The 21,386-nt window shown below is 45.6% G+C and overlaps 1 long non-coding RNA gene across 1 annotated transcript; it reads left to right on the top strand.

Annotated features, from left to right (window-relative positions):
* Window positions 1-16,954: 16,954 nt before the first annotated feature.
* On the top strand, window positions 16,955-17,901 carry LOC123728101 (uncharacterized). The gene is made up of 2 exons (XR_006759945.1): window positions 16,955-17,318; window positions 17,589-17,901. It is a non-coding gene; the product is annotated as an uncharacterized lncRNA (long non-coding RNA).
* The last annotated feature ends 3,485 nt before the right edge of the window (window positions 17,902-21,386 follow it).

Here is a 21,386-nt window from a genome sequence, read left to right as displayed (position 1 = left end):
GTAGTATGCAAGTGCGGATAATGGGACACAGACCCGTTTCAGCTATAATGAAAGTTCAATTAGTTGTGCAACAGTCATTTCCATGTTCAGTGGCCCCCTGTCTGTCTGTTCCTCAGGACGGAAGAGATGTGGCTTGGTGGCTGGAGAGGACAGGAGGACAGAGGGTTGGAGATACTTCACTAGCCTCCATAAAGGTCTGGGTTCTCTCCATAGTCTCCTCTCATTGGAGACCAAATGGTGAAAGACAGAGTTCTCTGCTAGATGATGATGATGGTGTAGATAGGGACTTGATCCTCTCAGGCCTGGCACTGTGGTGTCACCCCGGTGTCCTGCTCTCCCCAGGGCTACTGTGTATCCTGCAAATGCCCATAAATCGCCGCCAGTGTCAAGGGGGTGACGTTTCAGCTGTCAGGGAGAATCACGGGATACCCTGCCAAGAAACCCAAAGCGCAGGGAGGGTCTAGCTTTCCTGGTGAAGGGGGACGGATACAGTGAGAAGTCGAGAAGGACTGCAGGAAGACCCAGAGAAGCAACAGGGGCGATCAAGTCAACAAATATTCAGGAAAATAATTTGAAAAGGTTACAAAGCTATGTTTTTGAACTGATGACATTGTGACATTTTAGGTGGTTTTGCTCCTGGAGTTCAACCTCAATCGGTCAACTGACTATTTCTGGAGTAAAACTCCAATAACTGCCCTGTAACTGAGCATGGTGGTGCATCACTCGACGTAACATAGATAATGTCGTGAGTTCAGTTGTCTGTTGGTCAGTCGCTCCGGAGTGAAGTTTCCTCTAGGTACAGATCTAGGATCAACTACACCTCCCCCAATCCTAACCTTAACCCATAGTGGGGAAAATTCAAAACTGACCCAAGATCAGTGTCTATGGGCAACGTCACCTTACTCCTGGTCCGTCAGTGTTTGGAGGTGTGATTTACTTGGCTTCAGGGCCCTTCTCTGACCTATGATAAAATGTAACCTACAGTACGGTGTGTTGTGTACAGGGAAATGCTCACCTCGCATGGCATTCAGAGACTCCATCTTCTTCAGAGGTTAATAATTGACCAGGTACATCGACAGACCTCTTCCTCAACATGTCAGGAAAGCCCCCATTACATGCACAGAGTACTGAGAGAGAATATCATATAACAGGAAAACATGACTGTTACTTAAGGGATGCACTCACATTTTCACACTTTCTACCATGTGATTTGAAACTTTCAACCATCGGGGGGCATGCTTCCCTTTCACCAGGTCACGTTACTGGAATATTCTAGTGTATCTGTTGAGGTGTTAACAGTAACCTCGTGCTGCTGTCCTCTTCCTCCTTATGCAACATGGTCAATAAGCCCAGTATTAGCCCCCTCACCAAAGACATGGAGGAGATTGCCTTACAGGAGGATATAAATACACATGACAATACCCAGAGCTGGGCCTGTTAGCACATTCCAGCTAATGTGGAAATGTACGAGAAATCTACCGAGAGCTCAACTAATGACTGAGGTGGGACGTTTACACTCTGCGTTGGTCCAATCCGCTCTCTCTCTCTTTTTCTGCATTGGTCCAATCCACTCTTTCTCGCTCTCCCTCTCTCCCTTCTCTTTCCCTGTCTCTCTCCCTTTCTCTCTCTTTATTAGTCCTACCCTCCCTCCCCACTCCCTCTCTCTCTCCCTCTCTTTATGTCCATGCTGGTCAGGGCATTAACAAGATGTCTCCACATGGTCTGTATGTTCTCTGAGTGTCAGTTAGTTAGTGAGAAGGAGAGATCTGGAGGGGTGCTGACACAGGGATCATAAATAGGCCTGAAAATTAACATGAACTTTGGGGACTTCATCCCTCGCCGACCCCTGTCTCCCTGCTTGACCAGACCTCCTGGCTCAGACAGACTACACAATCATTGGGCTGTTTTAGAGGAAGCCAGAACCCAGCGTGACTGACACACTGTATATTACCCAGCAGTCTCACACGGTCACACCTGGGATTTGACTTAGCCAATGAGAGGTTAAGTAGCCTGGTCATGGACACGATGACAGTGCCTCACCTGGGGTCATGAACCTTTGACCTCCAGGTCATCAGCCATATCAGCTTGGTGACTAGGCTCGTTAATGTTTGGGAAAGAGGCCCCATCTCACAATGAGGATACATTATGTAAACCAGGATGTGTGAGGTAGAAGGTAGATGCTATAATGTTTAAATACACCTTCTATCCTCTTTATCCCTTGAACGTTCACAGTTTCCTAGTTTCATAATTCATATACATCGTCAACGGTATCACAAACCTGTCCCATGAGATATTGTCATTAAAAAACGTTGTCCTCATGTTGCCAGGGGAGACAGAAACCGGAGACACGTTGGTTGTAGCGCTTCACATTGACAGGTCATGTTTGTAGAAGTCCGCTCTCTCCTCTTTTAAATGGCCTCAAGCCCTGGATGTATTTCACCCCAGATAAAACCCCTGCCCGTCTGTCCCCCTAGGAGGCTCAGGAGGGGAACCGGTCCTCTCAGATACTGTCTGAACAGATACCAGGCTGCAGTTGTGTGGGGACTGGTATTAAAGCCTAATGCTGGTTCTGAATGGAGGGGAAAAGGCAGGATCAGGGTCTAACAGCTGCCCTGCCCAGCTCATAGGAGAGAGTGGAGCCAGAGCTGGAGTACCGCCAGTCATCTCTGCTATCACACAGGGGCTAAAGCACTACACAAACAAGGGCTCTCCTCCCTGACCCAGCCCAGCTATGATGCAGCATCCCCCAGGGACTCTCAGGGCTACTGCCCCGTCTGTGGCTACTGATGATAGCATCTCTTCCCAACAACAATCCTAAGCCACGGTGCCTGGATCCCTCAAACACAGACCTGTGTCAAGTGTACTAGAAAGCAACAACAGTGGCGCAGCCAGCGATGCGGGGCCAGGGCACACTGTTTCTTAATGCAAAGCAAACAGACGGGTCCTCTCACTGGCGGCCGTGGCTGCGCCGAGAGCTCTGGGTCATCATCAGGGGCTTGAGTTTCAAAGCAGAGGGGGAAATAATGATGCCATCTGCATTCTCCCGGGTGGACGCGGGGGATTCAGTTCAAAGAGGCCAGCGGCTGAAGTGCATCAATTAACGAGGGAGAGAGGCTGGCGCAAGCTCCACACGCTGCTAGCTAACTCTCTATGACCTCACAATCACAGCATTACATTATGAGGCTGAATCATGAGAGTGTTGCAACCTGGCCACGGACTGATCATCACGGACCCACACAAACAGTGTGTTACTGACGGACTGGCTCATTGAGTTGTTCCCTGAAGATTGAGGCTAACAATAACAAGCAACAGAAAATAACAGGCTACTGTACGGAGGACGAGAGGAGGACATGTGTTACATGTCTTTTTACAATCCACATCACAGGTTATGTCTCCTTCGACAGTGTGGACAGGACTCAACAGCTTGTCACTTCACAGACAATACTGATTTGGTATGGACAAATCACATTCCTTGGGGATTAATTCTGTCCTTATTCAGCAGAGTGATGGATTGTGTGTGTTAGCCAGTGGCTTGTGTGTATCCAGACACGGTCACTCATGGGGACTTAGAGGGGGGTCATTGGGTGCTGGCCTTGACCCCCAGACGAGACCCCTTATCTGGACAGAGGGGCAAAACGTTAACCCCCTACCCCCACCCTGGCCTCTCTTACAGTTGAGACGATATGTGTAAAACACATAAAACTAGTATATGTCATGAATGGTACTGAGAAAGTTTTAGAACAAAGCGCATCAGCAGAGCACTTTAATGAGACTTGGGTGCTTTGTAGCAGTGTGCTTCAATGTAAACGGCTGTAAATGATCTGGTGAGACATTGCTATCATTAATATCACTCTGCCAGGGGGAATGATGATGTAGCCAGCGATAAGACCGAAATAAATCCAATCACCAGAGAACGTGTGACGTCGCCATAGCAACCACCGAGACAATGGCCCCCAATATTAGTTTTTCTAGAAGTCAGTAACCCAGTATACCGTTTTGGTTACAATGAAAATCAGCCCTAATGTAGGCATGGGATAAAAAGCAACAACAGGCTTTGTAGAATAAACTCACAGGCTCCAAGAGAAACTAATAGGATATTGACAAATGTCAGTGTTAAAGACTGAGAAGAGGACTACCGCTGGCTTGTGTAATTGGTTATATCGGGTCCGTGTCATTAAAACAACAGCTACTAAGAGAAATGAAGCTTTAGTTGAATGGATGCTAGAATATGATAGCCATAAAGCCACTGTTGGTAAAGAACAAAGTCATGTCTCCTAAAGCAGTGTTGGAAGTCTTTGAAACAGAAAACCCTTTTTTTAAATATTTTCACTCAGGATACTTCACTCAGGGTACTCCATTCCGGGTACCTCACTCAGGGTACTCCACTCAGGGTACTCCACTCAGGGTACCTCACTCAGGGTACCCCACTCAGGGTACCTCACTCAGGGTACCCCACTCAGGGTACTCCACTCAGGGTACCTCACTCAGGGTACCCCACTCAGGGTACCTCACTCAGGGTACCCCACTCAGGGTACCCCACTCAGGGTACCCCACTCAGGGTACCCCACTCAGGGTACTCCACTCAGGGTACTCCACTCAGGGTACTCCATTCAGCGTACTCCACTCAGGGTACTCCACTCAGGGTACTCCACTCAGGGTACTCCACTCAGGGTACACCATTCAGGGTACTCCACTCAGGGTACACCATTCAAGGCACACCATTCAGGGTACTCCGTTCATTTTGAGTCGACAAACTTCTACAGGCAAACTAAGCATTCTGGCTTTGAAGATTACATCTTTTAGTTGGACCCAATTCTCTTCTTAAATGTTTTTTCAATTCTGATTTTGAGCCTCCATTACCAAAATATAAAATGGTGTAAAGCATGACATGAAGATCAAATGAGGAAGTTAATTATTCACTTTTACCATGATTTATAGATTTATTTGTCTCTCTGTGACATGTGACCAGTTCCCAATAGGTGGGTTAGCTGACAACGTCACAAAAACAATGCACACGCCTCAATGGGGCAGAAGTCAGCGTGTTGTTGTGATTCTAGATGGCCAGACTGCTAGCAACAATGACAAGAAACTGCCATGTGGGGAATTTTAAGAGGCTCGTTTCAGTTGGTTTCATCTTGTTCTTCATACCATGTCTTGTTTTGAGGTGTTTTGACTGATTTCATGTCTATGCTAATTTGGCTAAAATGTGTTAGCTATCTAACCAACAACTGGAACAATGTATTCGAGAGACAAGTGCTCACTGTGCAAATGTATTTATGTTTTCAATAAACATTGGAGACAAAATATTGTTTACATGCTGTCAACATTCTAAGCCAACCTCGTATGTTTTGCCCTATAGTTGCGCTGCTTGCGCACACCAACTTGTCTATAAGTATAAATGACCCTGCACTATATATCCCTGTCTAAAATGTCTGGTATGTGGGTCTGCTCTACCTTGTGATGGCTATAAATGTAATCTGAGTTATAATTGATCTATATAATGGTGATAAATGGCTAAGCGCTGAAGCCCAGCCTATCCAGATGTGTGGTCCACCAATAGTAAGAGTATCCCTGGATTCCCACATTTGACACTCACATGAATTACGCTCAACAGGTTGCTCTGGAAGGGCCTAGGGAGCCAACCTGCATGATCTAACTTTACTGTCCAAACACAGGACGTGGTAATTGGGTATTGATGATGGTGTGGCGAGTGAGTGAGGGGAGTGTGTGTATGTATGTGTGTGTGCAGGCTTGAATATGTGTGCTTGCCTGCGCTGGCGGTGTGTCCGTCTGTCTGTCCGTCCATCTGTCTGACCGCGTGTGTGTCTGTGGGAGGTATGCTGTGCTGTAGCCAGGGCCAACTGCAGCAGGCATGGTAGGCATTCCTCCCTGATGGTGAGTGTTGTTGTTGGCAGACAGGTTCTCCTGGATGGTGAGTGTTGTTGTTGACGTACAGGTTCTCCTGGATGGTGAGTGTTGTTGTCGGCAGACAGGTTCTCCTGGATGGTGAGTGTTGTTGTTGGCGTACAGGTTCTCCTGGATGCTGAGTGTTGTTGTTGGCAGACAGGTTCTTCTGGATGGTGAGTGTTGTTGTTGACATACAGGTTCTCCTGGATGGTGAGTGTTGTTGTTGACATACAGGTTCTCCTGGATGGTGGGTGTTGTTGTTGGCAGACAGGTTCTTCTGGATGGTGAGTGTTGTTGTTGGCAGACAGGTTCTCCTGGATGGTGAGTGTTGTTGTTGGCAGACAGGTTCTCCTGGATGGTGAGTGTTGTTGTTGGCGTACAGGTTCTCCTGGATGCTGAGTGTTGTTGTTGGCAGACAGGTTCTCCTGGATGGTGAGTGTTGTTGTTGACGTACAGGTTCTCCTGGATGGTGGGTGTTGTTGTTGACGTACAGGTTGTCCTGGATGGTGGGTGTTGTTGTTGGCAGACAGGTTCTCCTGGATGGTGGGTGTTGTTGTCGGCAGACAGGTTCTCCTGGATGGTGAGTGTTGTTGTCGGCAGACAGGTTCTCCTGGATGGTGAGTGTTGTTGTTGGCAGACAGGTTCTCCTGGATGGTGAGTGTTGTTATCGGCAGACAGGTTCTCCTGGATGGTGAGTGTTGTTGTTGACGTACAGGTTCTCCTGGATGGTGAGTGTTGTTATCGGCAGACAGGTTCTCCTGGATGGTGGGTGTTGTTGTTGACGTACAGGTTCTCCTGGATGGTGAGTGTTGTTGTTGGCAGATAGGTTCTTCTGGATGGTGGTGTTGTTGTTGACATACAGGTTCTCCTGGATGGTGGGTGTTGTTGTTGACGTACAGGTTGTCCTGGATGGTGAGTGTTGTTGTTGGCAGACAGGTTCTCCTGGATGGTGAGTGTTGTTGTTGGCAGACAGGTTCTCCTGGATGGTGGGTGTTGTTGTTGACATACAGGTTCTCCTGGATGGTGAGTGTTGTTGTTGACATACAGGTTCTCCTGGATGGTGGGTGTTGTTGTTGGCAGACAGGGTCTCCTGGATGGTGGGTGTTGTTGTTGACATACAGGTTCTCCTGGATGGTGAGTGTTGTTGTTGGCATACAGGGTCTCCTGGATGGTGGGTGTTGTTGTTGACATTCAGGTTCTCCTGGATGTGAGTGTTGTTGTTGGCAGACAGGTTCTCCTGGATGGTGGGTGTTGTTGTTGGCAGACAGGTTCTCCTGGATGGTGAGTGTTGTTGTTGACATACAAGTTCTCCTGGGTGGTGAGTGTTGTTGTTGGCAGACAGGGTCTCCTGGATGGTGGGTGTTGTTGTTGACATTCAGGTTCTCCTGGATGGTGAGTGTTGTTGTTGGCAGACAGGTTCTCCTGGATTGTGAGTGTTGTTGTTGGCAGACAGGGTCTCCTGGATGGTGAGTGTTGTTGTTGGCAGACAGGTTCTCCTGGATGGTGAGTGTTGTTGTTGACATACAGGTTCTCCACGTGCTGCAGGAAGGACCTCTTGTAAACAAGTCTGAAAACAAACAAGATGAGGATAGGATGGATCAGCTATCCCATCTCTAAGCTGTCCTAGAGACACACACACACACACACACACACACACACACACACACACACACACACACACACACACACACACACACACACACACACACACACACACACACACACACACACACGGCACCATCACACCCGCATTCCACTCATCCTGGATGTCACCCCCACCTGTTTTAATACTGTAAAAGCTCTAGTGTTACTGTGGTGGATGTTATTAGATATAGTGTTACACATGTGTGTATAATTTAAGTGTAGGAGGGTGTGTAGGAAAATGGACTTCAAGGAATTATATGGACAGGTGATAATAGGGCTGCCATGATAGTGAATACTGAGACTGGGTCCAGTATAGGGTGCAAAGGAGAGACAATGGAAATGCATCATTCTCAGTGCTATGATAGTGAATACTGGGACTGGGTCCAGTACAGGGTGCAAAGGAGAGACAATGGAAAAGCATAATTCCCAGTGTTATGATAGTGAATACTGGGACTGGGTCCAGTGTAGGGTGCAAAGGAGAGACAATGGAAAAGCCTCATTCTCAGTGTTATGATAGTGAATACTGGGACTGGGTCCAGTACAGGGTGCAGAGGAGAGACAATGGAAAAGCCTCATTCTCAGTGTTATGATAGTGAATACTGGGACTGGGTCCAGTACAGGGTGCAGAGGAGAGACAATGGAAAAGCCTCATTCTCAGTGTTATGATAGTGAATACTGGGACTGGGTCCAGTACAGGGTGCAGAGGAGAGACAATGGAAAAGCCTCATTCTCAGTGTTATGATAGTGAATACTGGGACTGGGTCCAGTACAGGAGAGACATTGGAAAAGCCTCATTCTCAGTGTTATGATAGTGAATACTGGGACTGGGTCCAGTACAGGAGAGACAATGGAAAAGCCTCATTCTCAGTGTTATGATAGTGAATACTGGGACTGGGTCTAGTACAGGAGAGACAATGGAAAAGCCTCATTCTCAGTGTTATGATAGTGAATACTGGGACTGGGTCCAGTACAGGAGAGACAATGGAAAAGCCTCATTCTCAGTGTTATGATAGTGAATACTGGGACTGGGTCCAGTACAGGAGAGACAATGGAAAAGCCTCATTCTCAGTGTTATGATAGTGAATACTGGGACTGGGTCCAGTACAGGAGAGACAATGGAAAAGCCTCATTCTCAGTGTTATGATAGTGAATACTGGGACTGGGTCTAGTACAGGAGAGACAATGGAAAAGCCTCATTCTCAGTGTTATGATAGTGAATACTGGGACTGGGTGCAGAGGAGAGACAGTGGTAAAGCATCATTCTCAGTGTTATGATAGAGAATACTGGGACTGGGTCCAGTGTAGGGTGCAGAGGAGAGACAGTGGTAAAGCCTCATTCTCAGTGTTATGATAGTGAATACTGGGTCCAGTACAGGAGAGACAGTGGTAAAGCCTCATTCTCAGCACGTTCACAACTCTTTTATTATTTTGTCCTTCCACCGAGGCAGTCATCTATCAAACGGAAATTCACTCATGAAGTGTTTTTTAATGTTGTTTAGCAATGTAGCAGAAATCTTCCAAAAATCTGATTCAAACCCCTGGACTCCTCCAAGAATATTCCGTGCCTCTGAGCTAACAGAAGAAAGTCACCACCAGTTCTCTGCAGAGATAAAATCAATACATGAGAACAGAGGGTATCTTTTTACAGCAGCTTCACAGAGGATCCCCAGCGGTGGCTTAAGGTGATGGCTGTCCTTAATGACTTAATCCCAGGTTCAGTCTCTCTGGCAGTGGCCCTGGATCTTTGTGTTCTCTCTCTCTGTGTGTTCTCTCTCTCTGAGCCCAATGCTGACCTCACTGTTTGGTTTCCAGGGGTCTCCAGGGGCCCGTGGGGCTTCGGCGGGGCCTTACTGCTGGGCGTGCTGAAATGCTGACGTGCAGGCCCTGGTTCCACGGGGGAGCGCCGGCCCGGCTCCTGTTACCGGTGGGTTTAGTCATGCTCCCCTGATTTATGGGTGGAACGGTAGCGAGGGGAGAGCAAGGATTCCGGAATCAGAACATTGCCTACTAACCCCCCCCTTCTTCTCCGCTCCCCTGTCAATGGATTTCACAATTTTCACAGAGCACACTGACAGACACACATTCATACACATACTCTCACTCGTGCTCACAGACACACACAAGCAAAACACGCACGTATGCACTTTCAAGAACTTCTCAGGGAGGTGACCGTGTCACTCGAACACCCTGGCATTACATGTTGGACCCTGGGTAAGATGCTTATCTGACATCACATCATGTCAAAATACAACAACACACATCACCAAAACATGAGACCACATGCCAATGAAATACTATTGGTGCATGGGATGCTTGGTTGCACTATTGGTCTGATACCTCCTGTCAGTATGTGGCAACCAATGGCTGTGTTTCTAAGCATCTGTAACGGCATTGTCAGGAATGTGACACCTAGTCACAGGACCCCTGCAAATTCCAGATGTGATTTTTCTTTAAAGTATGATGAATATCACAAATGTTACTTTACTTTGCTGGGGTGTGTTCATCTAAGATCACAGTTACTATAATAGACTGCAACATAGATGCACAGAGGCTTTATTGATGCAAGTATCTGAATGATAATGACCATCCTCCTGACAAAGGCGATATACATTGAGTGTACAAAACGTTAAGAACACCTGCTCTTTCCATGACATAGACTGACAAGGTGAATCCAGGTGAAATATATGATCCCTTATTGATGTCACTTGTTAAATCCACTTCAATCCCTGTAGATGAAGTTAAATAAAGGTTAAATAAAAAAAATATATAGATCAAGGGGAGGAGACAAGTTAAAGATGGATTTTTAAGCCTTGAGACAATTGAGACATGGATTGTGTATGTGCCATTCAGAGGGTGAAGACAAAATATTTGAATGGGGTATGGTAGTAGGTTCCAGGTGCACCGGTTTGTATCAAGAACTGTAACGCTGCTGGGTTTTTCACGCTCAACAGTTTAACGTATGTATCAAGAATGGTCCACCACTGAAAGGACATCCAGCCAACTTGACACAACTGTGGGAAGCATTGCAGTTAGGAAGGTGTTCCTTATGCTTGGTATACTCAGTGTGTTTTCATATGAGACCACACAACAGGATCCTGGGTGTGTGGCAGGTCGTTTGTAAAGCCAGCGCTTGTTGTAGCTGACATTTGCATGGGTGGTGCTGCAGTTCATTTGTTGTTTCACACTGTTTAGCGTTGATGGGGTGGAGGACCACCACTCAGGCCCTAGGCTGACCCTCAGTGCTCGGGGCAGGGAGACAGGTGGAGCGCCCACCCACACACACACCACACTTCCAGCCTGGGAGGCCATCCAGAGACCTCCATCCAGAGACCTCCAGCAGACTACCCTGTCGAGGTGGATTAGGCAAAGATCGCAACGACTCAGAGTTACGAGGGACAACAGCATGCAATAAGCCTGTGCCGTAATAACTTACTTGTTTTGTATATTAATATTTACCTTATTCTAAGAGGGGCGAAATCTGAATAAGCAAAAGTTTTGATGGTAACTTGGACATTAGCTTCAATGTAGGTGGTTCTAGCATCTTACTGCTAACAGAGACATAAGGGCGCTGCACACCCCTGTGGTGAATGTTGAACCACAGAGACATAGCATAAACAATGCTTAACCTGGGCTGTGTTTTATCCCCATGCCCACCCACAGTTTACAACAGTGGGGCGCTGAAACCGTAGCACGAGCTAGGGTCCATCTGTAGTCACCCTCGCTAACTCCCTAATCAGCGTGCCCAGTCATCACAGGCCCTGGCTCCAACACACTGGGAAGAACCTCCTCCCTGGCTCCAACACACTGGGAATAACCTCCTCCCTGGCTCCAACACACTGGGAAGAACCTCCTCCCTGGCTCCAACACACTGGGAAGAACCTCCTCCCTGGCTCCAACACACTGGGAAGAACCTCCTCCCTGGCTCCAACACACTGGGAAGAACCTCCTCCCTGGCTCCAACACACTGGGAAGAACCTCCTCCCTGGCTCCAACACACTGGGAAGAACCGCCTCCCTGGCTCCAACACACTGGGAAGAACCTCCTCCCTGGCTCCAACACACTGGGAAGAACCGCCTCCCTGGCTCCAACACACTGGGAAGAACCTCCTCCCTGGCTCCAACACACTGGGAAGAACCTCCTCCCTGGCTCCAACACACTGGGAAGAACCTCCTCCCTGGCTCCAACACACTGGGAAGAACCTCCTCCCTGGCTCCAACACACTGGGAATAACCTCCTCCCTGGCTCCAACACACTGGGAAGAACCTCCTCCCTGGCTCCAACACACTGGGAAGAACCTCCTCCCTGGCTCCAACACACTGGGAAGAACCTCCTCCCTGGCTCCAACACACTGGGAAGAACCGCCTCCCTGGCTCCAACACACTGGGAAGAACCTCCTCCCTGGCTCCAACACACTGGGAAGAACCGCCTCCCTGGCTCCAACACACTGGGAAGAACCTCCTCCCTGGCTCCAACACACTGGGAAGAACCTCCTCCCTGGCTCCAACACACTGGGAAGAACCTCCTCCCTGGCTCCAACACACTGGGAAGAACCTCCTCCCTGGCTCCAACACACTGGGAAGAACCGCCTCCCTGGCTCCAACACACTGGGAAGAACCTCCTCCCTGGCTCCAACACACTGGGAAGAACCGCCTCCCTGGCTCCAACCGAATTATCAAAACACAAACCCGGTAACGTTAAGCTATGAATATACATGGCTTTAATAGTGCATCAACACACTGCCAGTGCCAGCGATGAAAGACAACACTCTGTCTGTGTGAGTTATTTTTCTGGGTTCAGACGTTGTTTTTATGAGACAGAGCTAAAGGGATTTGTAGCACCGTGGTCAGTTGACGTTCTTAGTGAGTGAGGAGTTCATTTGGGGGGAATGCTTGTGTTTTAGTCATCTCTTCACGGTTCTCACATGAAGAAGTAATGAGGGTCAGGGAGAGGAGGAGACATAGGAGGGATTGGAGAGGTCTGGAGCGCCCCTGCTGTGCTCTCAGTTCGGACACACTGACGCCCCAGACAGACTGCTTGTATATCATCACTGTTTTGGGCCTACGCCTTTCAGAGGAACACCACAGAGGAATGTGCATCTCCACACTGGAAATATGTAGTCTGTGTAGGAATGGAGAATGGGCAATTTAAATATTTTTTATTGTCAAATATATCAGATAAGTGCAATTGTATCTTTGCCAAATCTAACTCCAGGTCTTGAGTTACGTTTTCTAAAAAGAAGCGGTTATGGTTTAAGATTCCTGTGGAGTGAATTCGCGATTCTTCAAAAATGCATCAAATTATAATATTACCTAATTTCATGGCTAGTCAATCATTGTACTTTTATTCCAAGTGACCCATCACTCATACGTGAGTCACAACAAACAGATTCAAAGAGGGTTGTGTAGATGTTGTTATTGAACGGAGACCCTGTGACGTCATCTCAGCGTGTGGTCCCCTGGGGACCTGGATTCAACAACAACCTCCTGAAGAGAGGTTTCTGACTGCCACACAGCTAGCCTCTTCTCACATACTACCCACTGGGCAAAAACTGTTTGAATCAACGTTGCTTCCACGTCATTTCAACCCCAAAAATTGGAAAACTGATAGAGTTTTGAAAAAAGTAATCAACGTAAGGGAATTTCACCTTTTTATCACCCAACTTTTTACCTAAATCCAATGACATGGTGACATTTTGCATTGATTTCACCATGAATTCACATTAGTTGATAACTCAACTAAATGTAAATCAAAACTAGACATTGAACTGACGTCTGTGCCCAGTGGGTAGCTACCACCGTGGTCCCAGAGGATCAGATGGTAGTAGAGGAAAGCGATCTGAGACAACCTACACTACCATTCAAATGCTGATGCTCCAACTAGTCTTAAGGCCAGTTTTATTGCTTCTTTAATCAGAACAACCGTTTTCAGCTGTGCTAACATAATTGCAAACAGGTTTTCTAATGATCAATTAGCCTTTTACAATTATAAACTTGTATATCAAACACAACCATCTTCTATGTCTACCGAGTCTCTTTGTAATGTTACTCCATTGATTTGACCAAACAAAACAAACATGATGAATGAAATGAAACAGATCTTATTTGATCATTTAATTAGGATACAACTGGATTGAATGATAACTATCTCCTTATGCTGCAACTGAAACTGGGTAAAAATTTGGCTCGATCAATGATGGACCCTATTCAATAATTCCCTAAGATTTGTATGGGGGTGGGAGAGAGTAGTGGTGGTGGTGGGGTTAAAGGGGCAGGAGGGCAACCTGTATCAACACACTGGGGTCGTGCTGGGTTCAAGCCCCGAGAACCTGAAATCCTCTCCTCCTCCCCCGCCTCTTTCTCTTTCTCTCTCTCTCCTGCTCATCAGATTTCAGCTAGACCAGCCTATATACATACACCCCACTGGGCCACAGTCCCGCCCTCCTCCAATCTCTCCCTCTGCCCCTGACATACAGTATAGAGGAGTGATTGACGCACACAAGGTCAAATCAACACCTTTGACCTTTCTCTACAGTACGAAGACACTCTTTGAATATGTTGCAATAGAGAGGAGACATCTGAAGGAGTCCATTTTGAACTCAGACTGGTCTTACCTCGTCCCCAGCGACAGGTTATGTGACATTTTGCCAATGTACGGAAGGTGAAATCTTTCAGTATGAAACACAGAGTCCAGAATGCACGGAATTCCAAGGCCTTACCCTGCATGACACACGAGCGATCATAGAAATGATTTGCACCCATCTCCTGCACTATTTCACCTCGAAAACGTCCTCGTTCACTGTGGCGGTGAAGCTAGGGTTACATGTCAAATAACATAGCATTCCGATCAGCTTACCATACAGAGACATAGACCATCTGCCTAATAGAGACAGTGCTAGAGGAAGAATGGTTTTATGTCGGAGTTGAAACGACCTCCTGAAAAAAAAGATGCATACCTGGGATATTGGGTCCAGCACTATACCATACCCCTTTAAAATATGGGACTTCTCTGTTTCCCATATCATTGCTCAGGAACACTGAGCCTGCTATCTGAATGTCACTTCTCCGTTGATTCTTCATTGAGGACTTGATTCATGATCTGGAACCAATAGAGATGAAGTGGCCTTTTAGACAGGCCAGCACACAGTCTTCTCAGCAGATTAACTCCTATTGATTTATCGAGATTTACCTCCGCTAAGAAAACAGCTGGCACAGGGACAAATACCAGAGTTTGGCAAGGCATAAATCCAACAGAAGAAACCTGTCTCATTTGTTAAAAATGATGCCTATTGCTGTAAAGGAGCAGATAGTTCTAGAATTACCCGGCGTGTGATAAGGCCAGTGAGAAATACATCAACATCACACAGCAACGTTATATCATTCACCAATTCTCTATAGAAGAGTTTAATGAGAGTGTAAATATCGCTTGTTAAAAGAAAACACAGTTAAATGAATCAGTCTTACTAACATCCAACACATGCAGCAGACTACTCTCTCTCTTTCTCTCTCTCAGTATCTATCTCTCACACTCCTCAGTCACTGCCTCTCTCCTCTCGTCCAAAAACAAAAAAAAGCAAAAAATGAAGTGCGGTCAAACAAAAACATTTGAATAGCTCCCATAATGTCAGCCCTGTGTTCAGGCCAGAAGCTTGGGGCTCTGGCACAGACACTTCCCCAGTGAGTCTCGATTGTGGGCTTAGGCATCACCATCATCCCCTCCCTGGTGCTTCCTGGCTGGATGTGTACATAGTTCTGACTATGGCGGGTCACACAGTAGTTTCCCCTATGGATGGAGGCTGTATTAGACCCAGCTGTGGCCGTGTTAGGTGAGCCGGTGGGCCTTGTGTGTAATGATGTTACACGGCTGCTATCTGACAGATGTTTCCTCTCCTCCTCTCTCTTTCTTTCCCACTCTCTTTCTTTTCCTCATTCTGACGCGCTGACTAGGTCTCCCTCTCCTCCCCTGACAATCCTTCCACACCTTGCTCCTCGGTGAGACCGGAACCTTCCACTGCGGCTGACGGGGTGGGCTCCGCTTGACTCATGGTGTTATAAGAGGGGTCATGACCCGGTCGTATGACTGCTTCCTGTTGTAGTTGAAGAGGTCTTCCGAGGCCTGGGGTGATCACAGGAGATACTACATCCGGTGGTTGAGGGCCTGTCAGTAAAAGTAAAAGACATACACCAGTTGAACAGTAGCTGTTCTGGGATGAAGGGAGAGGGGGAAACAGAAAAAGTGGTGTTATTTATTGCTGTGAGGGCCAGAGGGAGATGGTGAAAAATATGAGGTCACTTCATATAGAAAAGACTGAATACATTTTTTTTTAAAACACTTTCATGAACTAACACTCACACTAGAGTCCCCACCCCTTTACTAGCTCTGACTTTGCTGATAGCTACTTTATTGAGGAACATGTACTATGACTGTGATATGTGGTTGTCCCACCTAGCCCTAACTGTATAACTGTATAATGCCCTAACTGTAAGTCCCTCGGGATAAGAGCGTCTGGAACAGAGAACTGGTGGTCATTTGGGTGTTCTGGATGAATGCCAGGAGGACTCTGATGCTTTTAAAGTTCTGATAATGCTGTTCTCACAGACTATTACCTGGAGAGCTAGTTCCATGATCACCGATGTGAACAATAGTTCATATGGGGTAGCCAGTGACAAGCCCATGATACTAGCAAAGGAGAACAAACCACTGAAGGACTCTTATATTGGGTTATGGTTTGAATATCTTAAAGTGTCACTCCAGTTACCTGGGGGAGGGGCTTTCCTCTTTTATTCTGTATTGCTCCTCTGTTGTTCCTCGAGCAAGGGGGAGGCCGATGACATCATGACTTCCCATTGGACCAACTCCTTGAAGTTTGCAGTTGTCTTAAAAACAACCCTTTTTTTTACCCTTTAGTGTGTGTACTTTACTTTATTTATACTTTGGATATCACAACATGAAAAGTTAAAAAAAAATCACTGGAGGATGTCTTTAAAGGGAAAATGCACCCACTGGCTTGCTCAATAAATGCTGGCGGCCATGACAGAAGCCAAACTTGGGGGTGTGGTTTGATGTGGGTGTTTCTTGGGTGTGTCCTTGCCACCACCAAGACACACCCATCTGTCACCCCCCATATAATATATTGTTATATTATGTTCTGCTAATATAACAAAGCGCACCTTTCACCTTTCATTGTTATTCCCAGCCGATACAGATACTGTGCCTGTCTGCATTTTGTCTGGTAAATGGGGCTGCCTTGGTAAACATGTCAGAGTGGTCATGCCTTCCTGTGTGGTGTCCCGTATACTATAGGAGTTTCCTGATCCTGGTGCAGAGTACACAGGTTCTCCCACCCCATATTGACTGATACCATTCAATTCAATAATAAAAAAGACAATACAAGTAAAAGTTGAATCCTACAGACGAAGAACCGTATATGTGACATTTTTCAAAAAAACGAGATATACATGAAAAATCATTATTGGACACCCTTTTTCTATAGTGAACCGGTTTCACAAGCTTTCCACGCGCTAATTAACAATATGTTTAAATTTAAAGATAGGCTCTCGTGGAATAACCGTTTATGTGCACCACTCAGAATGGACGGACAAGCGCACAACTTTTCTGTTGCTGATGAAAATCACCGAAAGGTGGGAAAGAAACGTAAAACAAAACTAAAAGAATGGAAAGACAGGCAAAGGAAGATCTTACGGGATGCGGGAAAACCCTATACAAATCGTAAGGGTCAAGAAAAAACTGGGAAAAGCTGTCCAAAAGAGGTATGTGGAAGAACCGTATATCAAACAATCAAGCTAGCTAGCTATAGAGTACAGTAACTAACATGTATGTTCTGGGTTGTCTAATTTGTAACTATAGAGAAAACATATTAGCTAAAGTTCGTTGGCTACTAACTTATACATTATCGTTACAAATGTTATTGCTAGATTATAGAAGAAACATAGCTAGCTACTTTTTGTCCATCCACCGGATGATTCGACATGGCTACAGTAGCTAGCTAGTTATATGTAACGTTACACTGTATCCTGCAGGGAAGAGCGTGTTCCACGACGTGCAGAAAGGATTGTGGAAAGTTGATTGATGAGCGCAAGCTGCATCTGTTCAACAGTTTCTACACTGTCCCATACGAGAAACAACAAGCACAACCAGCAAAACCATTCAAGGTGATGAGGATGCAATGTGAAGACTTCAGTCACCTCCCAGATTCTGTTCTCAAGCGACCAGCTGGACTACAGACCACTTCAGTGAGGTGGTTAAAAGTCACATGTATTGCACAGAGAATAGTTTACTAACATCCCATCAACATGCAACATGTTGTTCTAACAATAAAATATCCTAATGATTCCCTTTTTTTATTCATTACAATATACATCTCTGTCACCACATTTAGCATCAACTCTAAGCAGTTAATACTTATTTACAGCTGTCACCTCAGTACAGGACGTTTCTTGCCTTTAGCATGGGTTTAACGCAATTCAAAACTTAATTGCAGATCATAGTGTTAAACGCAAAGAGAATGGTTTTCTGAACGTTTTGTAATATTGACCTTAGGGACCTGCATAATGGACATGCATATTGGCACATCACATTGATCCATATTTGATATGTACAAGTTGTACTTCTTTTGATTGAATTAATTTAATTGTATTCTATTTTTGTAGTTATTCTATGGTATGTTCACATTGAGGGCTTCATTTTAAATGAGACTAAGATTTCATGACTCAACTTTTAAGAAAAGTCATCGGTGCTAAAGTTGATAGACCACCTTTAAATGAACCTCCATTAAATGAATTAACTACATATTGCATTTAAGTTATTTACATGAAGGGCATCTGTACTTGAAAGTACTTAAAACATCATATCAGGTATTAAAAAAGGACATCTTACAAGTGTCATGCAAAATGTCACATATACTGTTCTTCCACAAACTGAAATCATCACTGGAGATATACTGTTCTTCCACATTCTAAAAATTAAAACGACAATAAAAAAAGTATTTTTTGAAATAACAAAAAAATATCAATTGTTGTTGGAAGATATGAGTATGGTGAATTATTTGTCAACCATAAAACACCCAATGTGGTACACACAATGAATAATATAAAAATAACTGATTATCTTAAAATGGAAAAATTGTCACATATATGGTTCTTCGTCTGTAGGATTCAGTTGTGTATAGTAAAACGTTAATGCCAGGTCTCTCTTCATTCAGGGACATCAGTATCAAGCCCATTTGTCAGTCTGGACTTCATCACACCATCTTGCAAGTCTCCATGTACTGACTCCATACATGTTTCTGTGAACACACAACTGTATTATTAGTAATCACCTCATGTGTTAAGTGCCAGCATCTCATGTATCTGAGAACACATACACACAATCACTGTTCTATTACCAATTGCAGTTAGGGATAGGTATAATCTGATACACAAGCAACCCATGTTGAAGTTTGAACAGGTCATCCAAAACGTAGCTAAATCTGTTCTCCTCATGTACGACCACTGGTGAGCAGACAAGAAGTGCAGCTGGAGGTGAGGTCTTTGCCGGCAGCGCCCCATTGGTAGGCATAGCAGCGTAGATCAGCTCCCCTTATCAAAAGAGACTGATCGATCACACACAAACACACTGATTACATTATCAATGGTGGTTCGATTAGCTTGGTGGAACCAACCTGATCCCTGCATTCACCTTTCTATTTCACTTCAGATGTGAAGCTAATTCTATGTTTTACAGATGTAGACTGATTGGCTCAGGAATGTATTAGATTCAGGCCGATGACGCTATCACACTATGCAACCAACTGTGACATGTTTTGCTATATCCCTGGGTTGGTTTGAGTTTGTTGCTGCTAATTTGTTCACTGTTGTAGTCAGAAATTAGTTAGCTTGTACCACAATATGTATTTTCTCCCCTAGACATGGGTTGCACCTCGGGTTGCACCTCGGAGGCTAATTTGACTGTTTCATCTAAATTACGCTAACTTAGAAATGCATGGAAATACGATGACATTGCTAAAGTATGAAAATAATTTATAGGAAACAACTTTGCCATATTATGATGTTGTCAAATTTACTTTAGAGAGATGGCAATGTTGTCATTAATGTTACTAGCAAAGTTTGTCAAAAATAGCTAGTAATGCTAATGTTAGCATGCTAAAATATAGTGGTGTCTTCAATCTTAGTTAGCTGTCTAAAGTTATACTGCATCTAAAGTCAATCTGGCGACATCACAACCATGACAAAAGGTTTTCCTACTAATTATTTACTGTCTTTTGAAATGTTATCGTGTTTCCAAGCCAAATCTGCGTTGTATTGAGTTAGGCTAATGCTATGATAGTGATAACGAGTCTTAAAATATACAAAACCAGACACATAACCAGCAGTCTAGCTACCGGTATACCCGCCACCACTGGGGACCAACGGACTCCAACTACCTATTCCGCATTATATGGTCCTTCGGCAGGGCATGCAAACTAGTTGTCTGTGCATCCTGCTGGAAGCATTAATTGCATGGTCAATCCGCATAGGGCTTTTCAGTCTAAAACATCTGTGATCTTTTGAACGCGTTGGGGGAAAAGAAACAACGGACCCCCATTCAATGAAATGAAACGAAGTGGGCAGAGGGGCCATTTGCACGTAGAGCTTGGTAAAAGGGGGAATGATTTGTTAACATAATTGTAATCCAAACCCAACATTAATTTACTTGTTGTGACACACTGAGGTTCCAAACGTATCCTATTTACACACTGTAGTCAAGTTTGACACTAGAATAAATGTTTCTGACTCATATTGGTTAGAGCGTTGGACTAGTAACCGAAAGGTTGCAAGTTCGAATCCCCGAGCTGACAAGGTACAAATCTGTCGTTCTGCCCCCTGAACAAGGCAGTTAACCCACTGTTCCTAGGCCGTCATTGAAAATAAGAATTTGTTCTTAACTGACTTGCCTAGTTAAATAAAGGTAAATATATATATATATATATATATATTGATGCCACATAGGCATAGGGATTAGTTGGTTTTTAGTAGAGGTTCTGAAATGTCATATTCAAACAATTGTTATTCAAACACCTTTACAACCTGATGGGAATTTAAGTTTTCTTTATCTTTCCTGTGAATGACAGTTCTGACCTACACATGGCCTACCGACAACTGCCATGCGCCGATTTAGGCTTATTTTTAAATCAGGAGCTGATGGGACAAGGATGGGGTATCAGTGTCCCCAGAGATCTTATAAATCTGAGCAGTTTACCGGACGGTAAAAATGGGCCGTTCTCCGTCTCCAAACTGCCTAATCCCAGCACTTCCTCTCCTCCGCTCCTCTCCCCCTGCCCACAATGTAATGCATTTTCTGTAACTAACAGCCGTTGTTTCCCGATTGTCACGCTCCCATCCCTTTCTCCAGGAATGTGTATGTCTGTGTGTGTGTGTGTGCAGGAGGGGAGAAGAGGAGGGGCCATTGGTCTCTGGGGCGCAGGGCTCTCTTCTAGGCTTGGAGCCATGGACACCGAGGCCAGAGTGAGAGAGAGACAGAGAGAGGGGGAGAGGGAGGGGGAGAGCGAGAGCGAGAGACAGGTGGGGGGAGAGAGAGAGACAGGGAGAGAGAGAGAGACAGAGGGGAGAGAAAGAGAGACAGAGAGAGGGGAAGAGAGAGAGAGAAGGGGGAGAGAGAGGGGGAGAGCGACAGGGTGAGAGAGAGAGAGGCTAGGAGCTGGCAGAGTATCTGGATAAGACATTACTTTTTACACCACAAACCTCCCCTCCTCCTCCTCCCTCCATCCCCAGCTCTGTGATGACTCTGGCAGGCATGGTGCTGTAACTGGGCCCCGTCAC

The sequence above is a fragment of the Salmo salar genome, chromosome ssa17, assembly GCF_905237065.1.
Source record: "Salmo salar chromosome ssa17, Ssal_v3.1, whole genome shotgun sequence".
Classification (NCBI taxonomy): Eukaryota; Metazoa; Chordata; class Actinopteri; order Salmoniformes; family Salmonidae; genus Salmo; species Salmo salar.
Note: the sequence above shows the minus strand (reverse complement) of the source record. Positions and strands in the feature narration are given on the sequence as shown.